General features: G+C 35.0%; 1 protein-coding gene across 4 annotated transcripts in view; it reads right to left on the reverse strand.

Annotated features, from left to right (window-relative positions):
- The window catches only part of RFX3 (regulatory factor X3), a 269,949-nt gene that overhangs the window by 176,093 nt on the left and 74,095 nt on the right, over positions 1-19,761 (reverse strand). The window lies entirely within an intron of this gene.

Raw genomic sequence — 19,761 nt, forward strand, 5'->3', positions numbered from 1 at the left:
AAAAAAATGTAAACAACAATGGATCTGGTCTGGCTGGTGTGGTTCAGTGGTTGAGCATTGACCTATGAAGCAGGAGGCCAAAATTCAATTCCCAGTCAGGGCACATGCCCAGGATGCAGCTGGATCCGCAGCAGGGGATGTGCAAGAGGCAATGAATCGATGATTCTCTCTCATCATTGATGTTTCTATCTCTCTCTCTCCCCTCCTTTCTCTCTGAAATCAATAGGTATATATATTTTTTTAATTTAAGCAATGGATCTAAGTCAATAAACTCCCTAAAAATCAAGCTAATACCTAAAAATATTAATTAATTCTGTTCACTTCCACAGCCAACTATACAAATTTAATTTTTTTTTTTTTTTTTTCTAATTGAGGATTCCACATTTTTCTTGGGAAGTTAAAATGGAAATGCTATTTCATAGCAGTTTTCTTTTATATCACAATTCAAAGTATCCATTTTCCTTCAAGCAGCAAATGAAAATGTCAAAAACATTCTTGCTGCAGATATTTAGTTGTTTTCTGCCAAATAAATGAAAGAAAAATATTGCTCTTTGAATTGGTTAATTACCATGAATACTTCTGTAAAGGGCTCCTGCTTGCAAAATTAAGCCAGCTCTAGTTGGCACAATGCCCTAATATTCATGGAGACTAGACTATAGGCTCCACTGTACTCAAGAGACATTTAGCTTTTGGCATCCATTCATGAGCTTACAAATCATCAGTGCTCCCCATTATAGACACTCAACTGTCTGAAGCAAACAGGGCAGAAAGCACCTGCATTTAATATGGATGTACCATATTCTGCTTCTTTGAAATTTTAAGAGCTAGCTTAGAATACAGAATACACAAAATACATTCACATTTACATATTGTCTAGATAGAAAGTAGAGCTACTGCAAAAAAAAAAAAATACTCTAGTGACAAATTACTTCAAGGAAATCCTCTAGGAACATGGAAATCTTAGGAAATAAGATTCTTCATGCCATTCCCTTCTATACAAAATGATAAAACCCTCTTTCCATGCTCAATGGCATATCCATACTGGATACTCATCTCTAAAACTGAATAGGAAAATGTTTCTCAACTTTCTGAAAAATATATTCCAATCTTTTTATTTGAGAAAGAATGAGTAGATATATGATGAAAATAAATAATAATGTCTCTTCTTTTCCCTTTATCCCTAATTTAAATGGAAGAAAAGATCCTGACTCAAGACAGACAAATACCGATAAACCTAGGAACGAAAGCCGGCTTTTCCAAGATGTCCTCCACAGGATCCTCGTGAGGCTGCCAGTGTGTTACCTCCTCATAGGGAGTCTTACATCAGGGAATGAGAAAAGCACAGAAGTCAATAGGTGATCCTAAAAAAAGGCATTCAAATTAACTAAAGCATCAATCTGCATTAGCACCTATATATTATGACAAATATAAAATTATCAAGCAATTTTTTAAGATCATCAAAATAAACCTTTATAGATCACTTGTTTTTCAAAAACACTTAGAACACATTATACATTCAGACTTTGGGATTTTGACATAATAAGTCTACATTGATCTTTAAATAAATTGAAACTAACCTAGATGACAACCAGGATGCTTAAAGGGTCTAGACATCATGAAACAGAATACAAAAATCAAACAAACAAAAGAAGATACAAAAATATAAATAAGGAAGGAAGAACAGATGGGAGGAGAACATATTGCAAGATGACAGACTTAAAATGAACCATTATCTGCCAGGACCGGTTTGGCTCAATGGATAGAGCGTCGGCTTGGGGACTGAAGGGTCCTGGGTTCGATTCTGGTCAAGGGCATGTACCTTGGTTGCGGGCATATCCCCAGTAGGGGGTGTGCAAGTCAGCTGACCGATGACTCTCTCTCATCGATGTTTCTAACTCTCCATCTCTCTCCCTTCCTCTCTGTATAAAATCAATAAAATATATTTAAAAAAATAAAAATAATAAAATGAACCATTATCAACAATTAAAGTAAATGTAAATTATCTTAATACTGTAATTCACATGTGTCAAACACAAGGCCCGCGGGCCAAATCCGTCCCGCCAGGCCTTGCAATGTGGCCCGCACCGCACTGTCATCACTGCACTCCGCTGCGTTTCCATCACAATGACAGTTTATGACTGTTCAGTAAACCATTCGGCCCGCGATTTAGGCTGGATTTTAGATTTTGGCCCCTTCTCTGATTGAGTTAGACACCCCTACTCTAATTAAAAGGCAGATATTATCACATAACTAAAAAAGAAAGGACCAACAATTTATTCCTTTGGGAAATGTACATTAACTCTAGACATAAATGCATAAAAGCAAAAGAATACAACAAGACACATCATACTAAAACTAGCCAAAAGATACCTAGAGTGTCTATACTAATATCAGAAAAAGTTGTGTTCAGAATAGAACTACTATCTGGAACACAGAGGATAATTTCATAATGGTAAAGTGGTCAATTCATCCAGGGGATATAATAATCCTAAATATTTAAGCACCCAGTAACCAAGGTTCAAAATACATGAAGCAGAGAGTAAGAGAAACTCAAAAAATACAATATTTTGACCATAAAATATGTCTCAAATATAAAAGGGTTCAAGTCATACAAACTATACTCTTTGCTTACAATGTAACTAAATTAGAAAGACTTCTGGAAAGCTCTCAAATATTTTAGAAATAAATAAGATTCTCTAAATAACCAAAGGGTCAAAGAAGAAACATAAAATGAAGCTAGAAAGCATTTTAAACTGAATGAAAATAAAAGCATGCCATATAAAAAATTGCAGGATGCTGCTAAAGCCATACAAACTCTCTGGCATAAAAATTATATTAGAAAAGAAGAAAGGTTCTCAACTTAATGTCTAGCTTCCACACTGTGAAAAGAGAGAGAGAGAGAGAGAGAGAGAGAGAGAGAGAGAGAGAGAGAGAGAGAGAGAGAGAGAGAGAGAGAGGGAGAGAGGGGGAGGAGAGGAGAGGAGAGAGAGCGAGAGCGAGCGAGAGAGCGAGCGCTAATTAAGCCTAATTTAGCAAGAGGGAGGAAATAATAAAGATCATAGCAGACTTCAGTGACACAAAAAATAGAACATAGGGTGGAAATCAATGAAAGCAAAAGTTAATTCTTTGGCATAGTTGATGAAATTAATAAATTTATAGAATGATCAGATCATTTTGAAAAATACATAAATTAGTAAATCAGAAATTAGAAGTGACACCACTACAAAATCTTCAGATAATATGGAAAGGCTAGAGGCCCGGTACACAAAATTCATGATTGGGGGGGGGGGGTGTCACTCAGTCTAGCCTGCACCTTCTACAATCTGGGATCCCTGTCACAATCCAGGACTGCTGGCTCCCAAATGCTCGCCTGCCTACCTGCCTGATTGGCCCTAACTGCTTCTGCCTGCCAGCTTGATCACCCCCTAACCACTCCCCTGCCAGCCTGACTGATGCCTAACTGCTCCCCTACCCTCCTGATTGCTCCTAACTGCCATCACCTGCAGGCCTGGTCACCCCTAACTGCCCTCCCTGGCAGGTTTGTTCGCCTCAACTGCCCTCCCTTCCAGACCTGGTCCCTCCCAACTGCCCTCCACTGCTGACCATCTTATGGCAGCCATCTTGTGTCCACATGGGGGCAGCCATCTTGTGTGTTGGAGTGATAGTCAATTTGTATACTATTCTTTTATTAGATAGAATTATGACAACATCATGCTAATAAATTTTATAACTAAGAAGAAAGCTGAATTAATTGACAGAAACAAGTTACCAAAGCTCAATCAAGAAGAATTAGTGTGAAACTTTATTAAAAAAATTGAACTTGTAGTAAAAGCCTCCCAACAAAGAAAACTCCAGGTATCACTACTGAATTCTACAAACATTTAGAGAAACAATAATCCTAAAATTTTCCCCACAAATCCAAGTTAAGAATAATTTCCCATTTGTAAGGAAATTGTAGACCATATCCTCATAAACATAAATATAAAAATTATAGAAAGTTGATTTCAACAATGTGCATAAAGGATAATATAATAAATTAAGACCAAGTGGGATCCATCTCAGGATTTCCAAGCTTATTTCAAGTTTCAAGGCTAGATTAAGTGTAATTCAACATATTAAAAAATTTAAGAAGGAAAAATTATGATTATCTAAATATGCACCAAATAGTATTTGACAAAACCCAAAATTAATTTCTTATAAAAATTCTCAACGCAGTAGCAATAAGAGGGAATTTCCTCAGTCTGATAAAGAGTATCTTGAAAAATCTACAGTTAACATCATACTTATTGGTGAAAGACTTGATGCTCCTCCCATTATGATCAGGAAAACAGAAATGGCTACTCTCATAGCTTCTATTCAACATTATTCTGGAGGCTCTAGCCAGTGAAATGAGGCAAGAAAAACAAAAGATATCCAACTTTTAAAGAAAGAAGTAAAACTTTCTTTATTCACAAACACAATCCCTCTATAGAAACCAGACAGAACCTATAAAATATCTACAAGAACTAGTGATTTTAACAATATTATGGGATACAAGATCAATATTCAAAAATCAATTGTATGCCTACTTCTTAACAAGAAAACATTGGAAGTTGCTACTAAAAAGTAATATCATTTAGAATTGCATCAGTACATCTGAAATACTTAGGGATAAACTTTACAATAGATGCAGAAGTCTTGTACACTGAAAACTACAAAACATTTCCGAGAGAAATTAAAGACATGAATAAATAAAGAAGCATTATTTGTTCCTGGGTTACATGATTCAATAGTTAAGATATATATTCTTCCCAAATTGATTTAAGGATTGAATGCAATCCAAATCCACATCCCAATAGACTTTTTTTCATAGATATTGAGAAGCTGATTTGAAAACTCTTATGAAAATGCAAAAGATGCGAAATAGTCAAAACAACTTTGAAAAATAAGCAGAAAAAGATGGTTAAAACACTACCTGATTTTAAGATTTACAATAATCAATCTACCTTCAATACAATAATCAAGACAGTAAATTTTTGGAGTACAGACAGAAAAAACACTGTCCTGGCTATGTTGCTCAGTTGACTGGAGCATCTCGAAATACCTCAAAAGGTTATAATTTTGATTCCCAGTTAGGGCACATATCTAGGTTATGGGTTTAGATCCTGGTCAGGGCACATGCAAGTGGCAACTGATTAATGTTTCTCATAAGAATGTTTCCTTTTTCTCTCTCTCTCAACTTTATAAAACATATTCTCTGGTAAGGAGAAAAAGAAAAAGAAAAAACACACACAACTGAATGAATTAAAGAGTTCTAAAACTGACCTATACAAAAATGCACAACCAGTTTTCAACAAAGATGGAAAGGCAATTCAATGGAGAAAAGATAGTATTTTAAACAAATATTTCTGGAATAATTGGATATTCATACTTTTAAAATAAATAAACTTTTATCTGTATCTCACACCATACACAAAAATTAACTCCAAATAGATTTCCAGATACAGGTTAACAGCTCAAACTACTTTACATGTGTACTGGGGTTAAATAAATAGGTAAACAAAAGGTGGGACCCATTTCTCCCTGTTGGAGAAAGACATTATAGATAAGCAATGAACCAACCACCTGCTACTGCATTAGAGCCAGTGGCATCCGTATGAACTCACATTTAGCTGAATATAAATACAGACAGACAGATGTGGAAGTAATTGTAAATATCCTCAGGTTGCATACATATATGCAAAACCTGGCTCTGGGTGCTGAGAGAACCTAGGCATAGTGATATCCCATTAACAACAATCAGAATACCTAATACCCAATCTTATAATAGTTTCTAAATAACATACCCATAAATAAATAAATAGATAGATAAATAAATAAATAAATAAATAAATAAGGAAATGGCTGTATTTAGGAATAGAGCATTGCAAATACCAGATGAGCTTTAGGCATCTTGTGTCAAAATAAAAGGCAGTACTGGAAAAAGAGAGGGAAGCACATACAAGGAATACAGGAGCCAACAACCTAAAAGAGCTACCACTCGGCAGAGCTATAATAAGTTCAGCAACAAAATAACATATATTTTTGTTATAACTGAAAGTGTAAAATAAATATACATGAGTCCATATTGATATAAGAAATGATTAAACACATAAATGGCAGAGAAGAGAAAAATATTAAGTACCATTTAAAATAATAATCTTCCAGAAGAATTCCAAGTAATTTTTGGAGATACCCATTTCTAAGTGCTATAAAGCATGATTCCTGCATTCCTTGAGCATGAGCTATACTTAACAACTTGCTTCCACTCAATGAATTACAGAAAGGGTGAAAAACATTGACTTTACAGTGGAGAAACTTGGCAAACATCACTGTGGTCAGGTAATCAAGAATAAGCCACTCAAATGCTAAAACATGGTGACATCATGTATCCACCTGCCCCAGATATGATGAGATAAAAAGGGTGTCTCTCCTAAAAAAATCATCCCACTGAAATCAAGAGAAAAACATTAGACAAACCCAAATTCAGATATATTCCATAAAATATCTTACCAGTACTGCTCAAAATTGTCAAGGTTATCTTAAAAAAGAAGAGGAGGAGGCAGAAAAAAAAGACTTAGAAACTATCAAGGATTGAAGAAGAATAAAGACATTTGAGGACTAATGTGAAATTCTAGAACAAAAAACAGAAGTGTAGTGAATAGTAATATAACAACGCTGGTTGCTTAGTTTTGACAAATCTAATATGGTTATGTAAGATGTTAATAATAGCAAAAAGAGAATGAGAGGTACACAAGAACTATCTGTACTAACTTTAAAACTTTTCTGCAAATCTAAAAATATTCCAAAGTAAAAAATATATTACCGACTTAAATGTAAAAAGTAAAACTATAAAACTTGTAGAAAAAAATATGAGAAAATATTCTGGACCTTGAGTTAGGCAAAGATTTTTTTTAGATAAGATGCAACAACACATAAATAGTAAAATTGATAAATTGGACTTCATTCAAATTTTACTTTTGCTCTTTGAAAAACCCAATTGCGTGAAAAGATGAGCTGACTAAGAGAAAATATATGCAAAGCACCATAGCTGGTTTGGCTCAGTAGATAGAACATAGGTCTGAGGACTGAAGGGTCCCGGGTTTGATTCCAGTCAAAGGCACCTGCCAGGTTGTGGGCTTGATCCCCAGTAGGGGGCATGTAGGAGGCAATTGATCAATGATTCCCTCATATCACTGATGTTTCTCCCTTCCTCTCTGAAATCAATAAAAATATATTTTCTTAAAAAGGAAATATATGCAAAGCATATATACCCAATAGAGGACTTGTAGCCATAATATATAAAGAATTCTCAAAATTCATTAATAAAAAAAACCTGATTAAAAATGGGCCAAATATATAATTAGATACCAGAAAAGATAATCAAATAAAAAGGTGCTCAAAATTATTAACCTTAAGAAGATTACAGCATTATTTACAAAAGCCAATATATGAGAGCAATCCAAGTATCTATCAATAGACAAGTGGATAGAAAAACTGTGTTACTTACATACATACAATGGAATATTACTTGGCCATATAAAAGAATGAAATATTACCATTTGTGATAGCATGAATGAACTTAGTATTATACTAAGTGAAATAAGTCAGTCAGAGAGAGACAAATACCATATGATTTCACTTACATGTGGAACCTAAAGAACAAACAACAAACAAAACAGAAATAGACTCGTAGGTACAGAAAACAGACTGCTTTTTCACCAGAAGAAAGAGGGGCCAAGGGACTGGGTGAAAAATGTGAAGGGACTGAGAAGTACAGATTGTCAGTTACAAAACAGTCACTGGTATGTAAAGTAGAGCATAGGAAATACAGTCTATCGTATTGCAATAACTATGTATGGTCCAGGTGGATACTAGAAATATTGGAAAGGAACACTTTGTGAAGTATGTGATTATCTAATCATTATCCGGTACACCTGAAACTAATCATATCTAATAAAAGAGTGATATGCAAATTGACCATCACTCCAACACATCTCCTAGATCTCCCCCATCACGTTTGAGGGACACGCCCCCCCTTCTCTTAGTATTGATCTAGCTCTAGATGTATAAGGTTCAAGATTCTCCTCATCACTCGAGCTCTCACTGTCTGTGTCACTTGAACTGGGAAATGTATTCTTGATGAAATTCTGACTCCTCAGAGTCTGAATCAATCAAAGTATCGATCAATTAAAGTTTACATTTAATATTATTTTATACTAGAATTATTTTATAAAATGTAAAATAACTGGACTGTGATAAGTCTAGACCTACTTCACTTTCCTGTTGAAGTGCTTGGTTCATCAGCCGCTCGTTTCGTTGTGACTTTTCAGAATTTTTTCACGTCAAACCACACAAAGTCAATTCAAACATGTGGGGGCAGACATCTGCAATGGCTAACCATGAGGTTTGACTACGGTTGGTTGGTTATTTTTAGTTTGTGATGCATTTTTTTCACATACTAGGCAAAGTACCAGAAATTAGGTACAATGGTACAGTGGCAGATTCAGAAATTACCAAAGAATCAGTACAGCAGTCTGGTAGGGTTAAGAGAAGGATGTCCTACTGCCCATTTAGTAAGACATCCCTAAATGGGCAGTAGGACATCCCTCAAGGAGACCCAGATTAAAGAGGGTGCACACTGGACTGAAAGACACTCCACCTCCACTCCGCACAAATTTTGTGCACCAGGCCTCTAGTATAAAATAATATTAAAAGTAAACTTTAATTGAAAAAAAAGATTCAAATTAATACCACAAAGAGAGAATTTAAAAGACTGATCATACCATGTGTTGGTAAAAATACAGAGGAACTGGAATTCTCACATAATGCTGGTGGGATTATAAAATGATGCAAATACTTTGAAAAACAGTTTGAAAATTTCTTAAATTTAAGCATATATCTACAATATGAAGCAGCCCTTCCACTTTTAGGCACTTAGTCCCCCAACAAAGAAAGCATATGTCAGCACCAAGTCTTATACATCAATGGTCATAGCTGCCTTAATCATAATGCTTAGAAATTGGACACAACCCAATTGTCCATTAACAGGTAAATGGATAAACAACTTGTGATACCTCCATAGGATGAAATACTACTCATCAAGAAAAAGAAATGAACTATTGTTATATGTAACAATATAAATTAATCTCAAACAAATTATAAAGAAGCCAGACAAAAAAAGCGTACTATATGATTTCATTTATATAAAGTTCTAGAAAATATAAATGAATTTACAGAGAAATAAAAACAAGTGAGTGGTTGCAGGGGGTGTAGAATTTGAGTTGAAGGGGCAAGAAGAAACGGAAGAGAATAGGAAAAGACAAGGAAATTATTGGAGTGATAGTAATAGTCTCTATTTTTATTGCAGTGATGGTTTCACAGACACATACATATATCAAAATAATTCACTTCAGATATGTGCAGTTTATTGTACATCAAGTGTACTTCATCAAAACTTTTATTTTGTTTTTTAATCAATTACAAAACCTGGAAAATATGAGAATACACTAAGCCTGAACAAAATGAAAGATGGCTTCTGGCAAACAGCTTATGACACAGCAAATGAAAGGCTGATTAGATTTGGTCAATGTGACTTTGGAAGAGGACTAGTCCCAAAGATTAGAAATTAAAAAGAAATGGAATCAACTACACAAAAAGAATTTTCTGACAACTGAAGTGGTCCAAACAAGAGATGCACTACTTTGTAAGGTAACTGTCTCTCCTAGTCACAAACATTTTAAGCAGAAACTAAACTCATCGTGTTAAGTGAGGCACTAGAAGAAAATCCAACTTGCAACAGTAGAGACAGTATTTCTTAAACTTTAAATGCATTAGTTAAAAAAAATAGAACATGTAGTTTCCACTTGGGGCAAATGTAATCATATTTCTCAGACCATAAAGCCCTCAAACTAAACATTTTGTGTGGTTTAAAGTATTTGGGAGCATAGGAGCAAGGTCAATGAACACACTTGATAAACTTCAAATGGGTTATCTTTCACAATAGAGGCCCAATGCAGGAAATGTGTGCATGGGTAGGGTCCCTAAGCCTGGCTGGTGATCAGGGCCCATCTGTGGGCAGCCAGTGAACCAGCAGGGCAATGGGGGGTGGGGGACACTGCTGGCACCCGCCTTGGCTGGCCTGGGGCCTAGGGGCAGTTCTTGCATTGAGCATCTGCTGCTGGTGGTTAGCATGTGTCATAGAGACCGGTCTTTCCACCAGTCATTCTGCCATTCAATTGATTTGCATATTAGGCTTTATTATATAAGATAGGGAAAGCAATCAAGAAGGCTTCAAAAATAAACAGTTTGTAAAATGTGTATTTTTCTTGCTTGCTTTTGCATATAATGAGTTATTATAAAAATTGAGGGAAAGGGTCATTTATAATATTTACTACTCAGTTCTAAGTACTTAGAAATCAATAACTAATAATTACTTTTTATTGAATATATATACCTATGAATTCAAGCAAAGCAGTTTGAACACATAAACTTTATAATACTGCAAGATAGCTATTATACACATTTTGCAGGTAAAAAACTTAGGCTATGAGAAGTTAAGGGGATCTTTAGACTGAGAATCTAAAGCTAATTTAGTCTGTCTGGCTCCAAAACCCAGTGATACAAGATTGCCCTACTAGTTCACTGAAGAAATAGGGGATGTATGATGATTACTGCATGGTGTCTCTTTCTTCCCTCTCCAAATAGTTTCTATAATCCCGCTCAATTTATTTTTAAAAAATCCAAAATTTTTTATGTTATTCATCCAGCTTTGTTCCTTTAGTGCCTTATAACTCCTTACAGGTAAAGTCTAAACTCATCAACAGAGTGAATGGGAGACCTTCCTGCCTACTTTCCCACGATCATTTCCAATTATTTCTCCTATATAGTCCAAAAATACTTAACTAAAATACTGGCAAGTCTTATAGAAATGCAACAAATTTGTTCTTGCAGTTATCAATTTTCTACATGCTCTTCTTCTCATTTTTGGCGTGATCATGGAATTTTTATCTTTCTAGACTCAATTTAAATATACTCTTCTGTTGAAATCTCCTTTGACATCCCAACAACAATTAAATACATGAATAGCACACTACTCATACTAATAATTATTTGTGAATTTGTATTCTGAAAGAAAAAAACCTCCTCAAAAACAATCATTCATCTCTATATCACCAATATCAAGACCAATGCCTAATATTCAGGAAGGGTTCACTAAGTGTTTATTGAATGAATGGTGGATGAATAAGAAATTATATAAATATACTAACCAGTGTCTAAAATTAATAAGAAACATTTAAGGGTTTTCCATTTTTTGATAAATAAATCATATCACCTATGACAGAGATATACTAGTTACCACATTATAACATATACTATACCTCGTTAATTCTATGTGATTTTATCCTAAATTATTGTCTTAATTGAAACAACTATTATTACCTAACCTACTTAATTGTATAACTGTTAAAACGGTTTATTTAATCAAAAGTAAGGGTAATATATAATTTGATGCAATGATTAATCCTTAAAACTATAAAATGGTTGGAAACTAGGAGAACTACTGATTGTCAAGTAGGGAAAAAAGCTAAAAAAAATAACCTTTTTGTGACCTCCTCCTACAAACAAAACTATTCACAGATTTTACTGTTTCAAGATGTAACCTTGGATAGTGCTCTCCTCCTGCAGACAGCACTTAAAAAAACTCCCACCATTTAAAACTTCAGGCTCCTTGCCTCCTCAGTTCCTCATGAATGTGAAATTCTTTCATGCCTGGCCAATGTATGTTTGATTAGGTTCCTAACAACAGTCCCACTCTACAACTGGGATAACATAACGTAAGGTACATTTTGATTTGGGAGACTTCTTTTATCATCTTATTCTCTTACCCAGTGCTGTCATGGAAATAACTGAGGTTCCCATTGAATACTGCTGTTTTATGTTCAAATAAGACTAAAAGTAATTCTTTCTAAAAATGTAAAATAAGATAGAACTTTAAAAAAAAAAAAACAAGAAGCTTTGAACACCACTCTCAGCTAATGGAAAAATTATCTTAATTACATGAGAAATGTTCCAAAGCAGCGATTTCAACCTGTGTGCCACAGGAATTTTTTAAAAAAATGCAATACCTGACTAATTTAGTTAGGGGCACGGACCTCTTTACCTTTAGACTGTTAAATAAAAAAATGACAGCAGCCAACCAAACAATAGCCACCTGGTGAATGAATCGAAATTCTAGCTTTTGGGTGTTTTTTTTTTTTTGGGGGGGGGCAGATTGTTAAAAAATATATATTTTTGGTGCGCATGAGGATTTTAGCAATTACCTTACATGTGCCATGAGATTAAATAGGTTAAAAATCACTGCTCTAAAGCACTCTAAGAGAAAACAAAGCAGTCCCTATTGGTGGAGGAAAATGCCTTTCTTAAGGAAAATGTCCACATGTTCAGAAGCCCATAGTCTCAAAGTAACGCTGTCTCCATGTAGGTATAAAACAACAACAACAAAAACATTCACACCTCCATAATTTTCTTCTAAAATGCTGCCTCATTGCAGCAATAACAGTTTGATTTATGCTAAAAAATGTTCCGTTCTGAAGAACTAAAATGTATTTTAAAAAACATACAGGAAGAAAACGAAGTGGTATTCAGTCTGCCAAAGTGGACATAGCTTTGAAAAGACAAAAGAAGCCATTTTAAACCACATCAAATGTAATCATCTATTTTTCTTTCTGAAACATGATAGTAAAAAGGAGATAATAACTGAACCGTTTCAGAGCCCAGCAATACAAAGTTAAGGGTTACAAAATGAAGAGCCAAAAATCTTTCAAAAAAAACCTTTCAGTTAACACATCCATCAATCGTAAAACGATTATATTTCCTAAAGCTGGTGTAATTTTTCTCAGATTAGTCCAAGAAAACAGGACATGCAATTTGTTTTGATTTTTCCCTTACTATCATCAACTTCACTCCTGCATCCCCTTTTATGAATAAACTGGTTGACATAAGGAGGTAAATGATTGTTTAACTTAGCACATTGCAATCTTTTAAGGGAAACATTGCAGTTCATTCAGGTTCTGGCTCCTCTCAACATTTCTTGTTCCCTGCCTGAGAAGATAATACTGCATAAAAGAAAAGGGCACCATGTGTGACTTAAGAAAGAAGGGTTCATGGGAGAAATGGAATCTAATTACATAAACACACTTCCCTACAGGTGGATATAAATTCAAAAATCTCTGAAATCTGGTCTTTAAAGGCTAGCCGTGCTTTTTTAATTATGCTAAAAGTCCCTTGTCTGCTTGATCTCTCATGAACAATTTTAATCAGGCAAGCCTAATACACTCAGTCTCACAGACAACTTAACAGAGCTCTCAACTATGATCTAATGGGAAGGAAAGGAACCACAAGCATTTTTATTAAAAGGAAAAAATGGCCAGCCTAGAGACTTGGCTAGCAATAAAGCAAGATTAAATCATGTTTTTTCCCTACTTAGCCTACTTAACTTCAAGAACTACAGACATGTAATTAATTTGCTCTTGAGATTTATTCTGTAAATATAAACACACCATTAAAAAATATTACATCCTTACAATTCACAGTGGTTTGTTTTTATTTGTCTTTCCCATTCACAAATGGATGAATAAACTAGGAACCAGTTTGCCAGAATCTAAGAATAACCCAAATATTAATCTTCCCCCAAAAAGGAGAGTAAAAAAACACTCTCTTTAGACTACAGGAATCCTGACAAGTTCAAAGTGAATGTGAAATGATAAAAGAACCAAATAACCCCTTTTCCACCTTTCAGCAAATCCGTAAGCTCATTTGCTCCATCAGCTTTCTCCATGAGTCCTTAGTCCACTCTGAGCAGCCATGATAACCTTCATTTTCCAATTACTCTAAAACTAACATCTACCATTTTAAACTCCTTTCTCTGCACCAATTCAACCCAGAAACTCCAAAATGAATTGGTGGTTGTCCCAAGCCCTAAGAATTTGCACATATGCTACAATAAATTGGTTTTGTCTATCTTGTCTTGATACCCCAAACTGCTTTGGGGAATTAACAATTCAAATTTTTAAGCCCTGGTATAAGTTTGCCTCCAGTTAGTTGCTGTGTGGTTTAGAGCATATTCTCAACCTCCTTTGTGTGTCCATCTGTAATACTGTCACTAATCATACTCTCCCTTCAAAGGGTTGGTGTAAGAAGTAAATGACATAATACATGAAAAAGTTGACATAAGTATTAAATTACATTGCACATTTAAGCACAATGTAGACATGATACATTTAAGGAACATACATGTTCCTTCTGACATGTCCTAGATCAGTGCTTCCTGGCTCTCAAGCATAGGTTTTGTCACTTTCTTTGGTCACTGAAGACGATACTCAGCTTCTCACTCTCCCCCACAATCTTTGCCAGCTTCAGGACTCACCAGCAGTCCAAACCCAGACCTTTTTTTTTATTTTTTTATTTCCCCGTCTCCACACTCAGCCCCATCCCTCCTGAGGCTTTCCAGCTATTTTCATACTCGGGCTCCCTGGGATGCTGCCTCACTCAATTTCTCTGTGCTTATTCATTAGAAGCTGCTTCATTTACCTGTGCTTCAGTTTTTACCAGCCTGGTTCTCTTCCTCATTAGTGCTGTGCTTCTTACTAATTGCAATTGCACACTATCAGCTTAACTCAATGCTTTTCTGTTTACATTGATTTGAAAGAGCATTCTTTACAGCTAAACTAAGAGATATAAAATTTAAATAGATTAGGACAAAATAGTGATGATTATAGCTCAGGGGAAAAAATGTGGCTAATTCACAGAAATGATTTTCTTTTTTACAATCAATATACATTTTATTCATTTGCCTATCAGAGCCTGTGATCCTTCTGACCTGGTTGCTTGATGAGCTGTAAAAATTCAACTTGCTTAATGAAATGGTAGCTGCTGAAGAGTAAAACAGAATACCTGCAAGGCAGGACGAAAAATAAAATTAAGAAATAAACTTTCAAGCATCATTCATTAGTCATAGCCAGTGTGGCTCAATTGTTTGAATGTCGTCCTGTGCACCAAAAGGTTGCCTGAACAATTCCCAGTCAGGGCACATAACAAAACTGCAGGTTCTATCCCTGATCAGGGTACATCCTGGAGGCAACCGATGTTTCTCTCTCACATCTTTGTTTAACTCTCTTTCTTCCTCTTCTCCTCTTCTCCTTCTAAAAAGTCAATAAAAACATATATTTTAAAAAGAATCACTCATCGAGACTAAGATTGCAGATATATACACACAAATTGCTTTAAACTCCCCCCAAAAAAAGAGTTGTCTGATCAATATACAAATATCCCAGACTAAAAAAATCTCAATTCCAGTGTTAGAATAGGTTGATTTCTAATAGGAAGTATTGTTCTAGAATAACATAAATCAGTTAGGCCCCCTGTCCAGATATTATTTTAACTATACTCATATTCTCTCTCTCTCTCTCTCTCTCTCTCTCTCTCTTCCCTTAACATTCTCTATCAGTTCTCTGTTGGACACACAAATTTAAAATGCTTGGTGATGCAAAAGAAAAGTATTATTCTTTACACAAATATAAATTACTTGTCTTTCATAGATCCTACACTTACTAATTTTCTAATGGAGTGTAAAGTTTTACCAATATCCCTGAGTTAATCCCAACCTGCTTCAAATTACCATGTTTTAAAGTTTTACCTCAGATTCTGATCCAGGCTATCAAAAAATATATCAAATTGAGGACAGGTTTGTTTTTGTTTTGTTTTTAAATTAACAGAAAAGAGTAATAAAGTATTTCTTAGAATTTTACTTTAAAAATTCTTAGAATAACTCTATTCAACTCACTCAGGCAAATTTTATATTCCAGCAATATTAACAAATAAATTATTGCAATGACCTAATTCAGCATTACCAAAACAATGCCTAAACTTCCTTTGCAAATTCATTATTTAACTTTAAAAGAGCTGCTATTACATCTGACACTCAGATCTTGGTATCTAATACCACTTTCCAGTAAGAGGAGCCAGGGCTCCTTAAAGAAATGATTGATTCTAAGAGTGGAGCAGAACTATACACGGTGACGCTATAGTGCCAGTAAGTAAGGAAGTACTCAAAAAGAAAAAGAAGAGAAAAAAAAAAGTAAAACAAAATACAATGATGAGGGATTAAAAATATCCCAATGGCCAATTTAGAATAATGTGAGTAATAAAATAAAGTAGTTTTGGATTATATCCCAAGGTATAAAAATAAATATCTAAGAATCCATACTTATATAATTAAATGATTAGCTAAAGAAATAAATGGGGGAGGACAAACAAATCTCTCATGGAGAAGTATTCTAAACAATTTATGAAGCTACTCTACCTTCAAGGATGTGGAACATGATTCCCCACTCTTCCAGAATGAGCTGCACACAGGGATTTCCTTCTGAAGAGTAGACTGGATGGTGGGGGAAAGGTGACTTTATAATGGTAAAACCTGTTAACATTAGGGAAAACTGTGTGGGAGGTGTGTGGGAAGTCCGTACTATCTCCACAACCTTTCTGTCAATCTGTTTCTATTTTTTAGAAAAAGAAAAAGAAAGAATGGATTTTAAGTTTTTTGTTTGTTTTTGTTGTTTTTTAAGGCTGCTGTTGCCTTTGGCTTTCTAAAGTTTGCTATCTAGCTTGCCTGTGGAAATCCTAATTAAGTTCAGATCACTTCACGCATATAATTCTTCACAACACTCAAATGCAGAGGCCGCTTACACTGCACTTGAATGGAAAAATGAGAACCAAAGTCCTACACTTGAGTTCTGCTCTCCATACAACTATCCATGGGGCCATTTTAACCAGTTTCCTCATCAATAAAGTGAGGCAAGCAGACTTGGAGGGCATTCTGTTACTCCTAATGGGGAGAGGCTAATGTGATGGCCTGTCTGCACTCTCATCATTGAGTGTCTCATCTACATCAGGCTCCAGTTTTGTCTGGCCACCCATCCAGGTGTCAACTCAGTGCCAGTCCTGGCTTTTTCCAGTTTGTTTCTTTAGACCTTATGGTTATTCTGGAAGGATAACCAGAAATTAGATAGATTAGTTGCCTAGGTGTGGGAGAAGAGGAGGATAGAGCAGAAGTGAGACATGATTTGCACTGTATATACTCTTGGGCTATCCGAATCATTTTTACTATGCATACGCCTTAGCTATTTAGAAACTTTTTACAAAAGCAACAAGACACCATTCCTCGTTACTCAGGAATCGCTGTGTGTTATAGAACCATAGCAAAAAGGAAAAAGCATGGCTCTAGGAGATTAGTTTAAAATTATTTCATTCAACTGATTTTGTAACAAATCAGCTATTTCAAAATAGCAGTCATAGAATCAAAAGTGACTTGGGCCTGTCTATTTACTAGTTATTTAATGTCCTTAAATCCCAGCTTCCTCATCTGTAAAACTGAAATAATAATAATCATCACACTTCTTAGGGTTCTTGAAAATATTAAATTAAAAAATATGGGAAGTCCTTAGCATAGTACCTGGCCCATCTACTAGCGTCATTATCAGCATAATAGAAGTCTGGGGGAAGATTTGATTTTTCACTCATACAAGTCGTCTACTCAGCCCTGGATCCAGAAGCAAGTTTGAAATTTTAACACCCCTAAAGTGCACTTTGTTTTCATCAATTATTCTTCCTAGTTCCCCAAAGAAAAAGCATTAAATAACTAAAATAAGCAGTATTTCCTTCTCTGCACAGAAAAATCTCAAATTATAAGGAACATGTAGAAGTCACATACTATTAGTAATATCTTTTGAACTGAATAATTCTTATGGATCATGAAATCAACAAAGTATTCAAAGACAACAATATAAAACGTTATTATATGTGCAGAGTGCTACAATTGAAGTTGTCTTTGGGATTCTGCCAGAAGATTGCATAAATTTAAAACTTTAGGCTCCATTAGCATCCTTGCCTTTTGCCTTACTGTACTACAGAAGGACATGTCATATTTTACCTAGACACAGATTTTTGAGACTAGTGATAAGATATGCAAATAACTTTAATAAAAATGCTGGTTAAAGGAAGGCATGTAAACATGTTACATACTCAATAAATATTTTCTGATTGAATGTTGTATCCATAAATATATGAATAAATAATAGGCTACCATTCCATATTCCTATGAATTATTAGAAAAATTCATTTCCTGTCTCAAAAAAGTAGGTAAACAAAAAATTTTACCCTTATTCCGAAGTTATCATGGTTTTTTAATTAAAGGTATATTTCCATTCACAGGATCTTTTGTGTATTTGCATGGATTCACGCATACACACAAGCAACACTATAGCAGAAATAGTATGTGTATCACTCTGTACTTGAATAAAACCTAAGATATGAAAGTACTACTTTACCAAAGATATACTTGAGAATTTTTTATAGTTTCTAATTTTTTGCTTTAAAGTTTTGCTACAAAATTTCTTTAAACCACTTCTTGTTTTGAGAGCACACAAAGAGAACGTATATATCTGATTTTTAACTGTACCTAGCAACTTGACTGCTACTATGAAGTAAAAAGCATATAGTCATTGTAAATGTTTTTACTATGCCTGTCAGCGAATGCTCCAAAACAACTGGGAAGAGGAATGCAAATCTGAAACTACAATGATAAAAATCTTACAGAACTATATATCCAAATAGTTAGATAGGAGCCACTTAAGAAATTCCATTTCATTACTAGTCCACCCAATCCAATAATGGCCACTGTGGACCATGTTTTTCCTCAAATCTTCCATTTTACTTAGCACTTTCCCACGGTTAGTAAATCATTTACATGTATATCCAGTTCTAACAAAATCTGAGAACAAGAAGTTGTGCAGTTAGATCAGAGACAGAGAAATGTTACTTGCACAAGGCTACCAAACTATTAAGTGCCCCAAACTGGGATTCATACCCAAGTGTTCTGCCCCTAAACATAGTGCTTGCTCCAGTTTCTCCCAGCTAATCTCCAAAGCTGAATTCTACCTTTAGTGACAAGACAATTTCTTGGAGCATAATGCCCTCTGTCCACCTGACTGCAATCTCTCTTCAGGTGTTTACATATCATCTCTGGCTTCACTATAGTCAACTCCCCTCACTCCAGTCAACTCCCCAAACTATAGCCAGAGACATCTTCCCAAATTTAAATCAGATAGTCTTCTAAGTCAGGCCAGTAAATGCTTTTCATTCTAGATGCAGAATTAACTTCTAACCAATGTCTTCACGGACTGAGTGGCCTGAACCCCTCCCTTTTCAGGGTTGGAGAATACTGTCTACATTCCAGACAGGCTCCTGTCTTTTTTTACCGCCATGCACACTCATCCTGGACCACCTCTTCTCCCTTTCACCTAGTAAATGTACTATCTTTCCCACCGTAAGCATCACTTCCTCAAGCAAACCTTCCCTACCCTTACTATCCAAATCAAGTGCATTTACTATATACTCTCAGGGTGCCATCTGCCTCTAATTCATTGCAGTGATCACAGTTATAATTTACATTCACTTACATAATCATTTGATTAATGTCTGACTTTCCTGCCAGAATGTCAGTGCCACAAAAGGTAAAGATGAGGTCATTTTATCTGTTTTTAATCCCAATGCCTGGCATAATTTCCAGCCCATAGTAGATACTTGACACTTTATTTTAAAAGCTGAACAAATACATAAGTAGGCTAATTCCTTTTTCAGTCTTTAAATATATGAAAATAGCTATTAGTATGACAATGCCTCACT

The sequence above is a fragment of the Pipistrellus kuhlii genome, unplaced genomic scaffold (genome assembly GCF_014108245.1).
Source record: "Pipistrellus kuhlii isolate mPipKuh1 unplaced genomic scaffold, mPipKuh1.p scaffold_m20_p_12, whole genome shotgun sequence".
Taxonomy (NCBI): Eukaryota; Metazoa; Chordata; class Mammalia; order Chiroptera; family Vespertilionidae; genus Pipistrellus; species Pipistrellus kuhlii.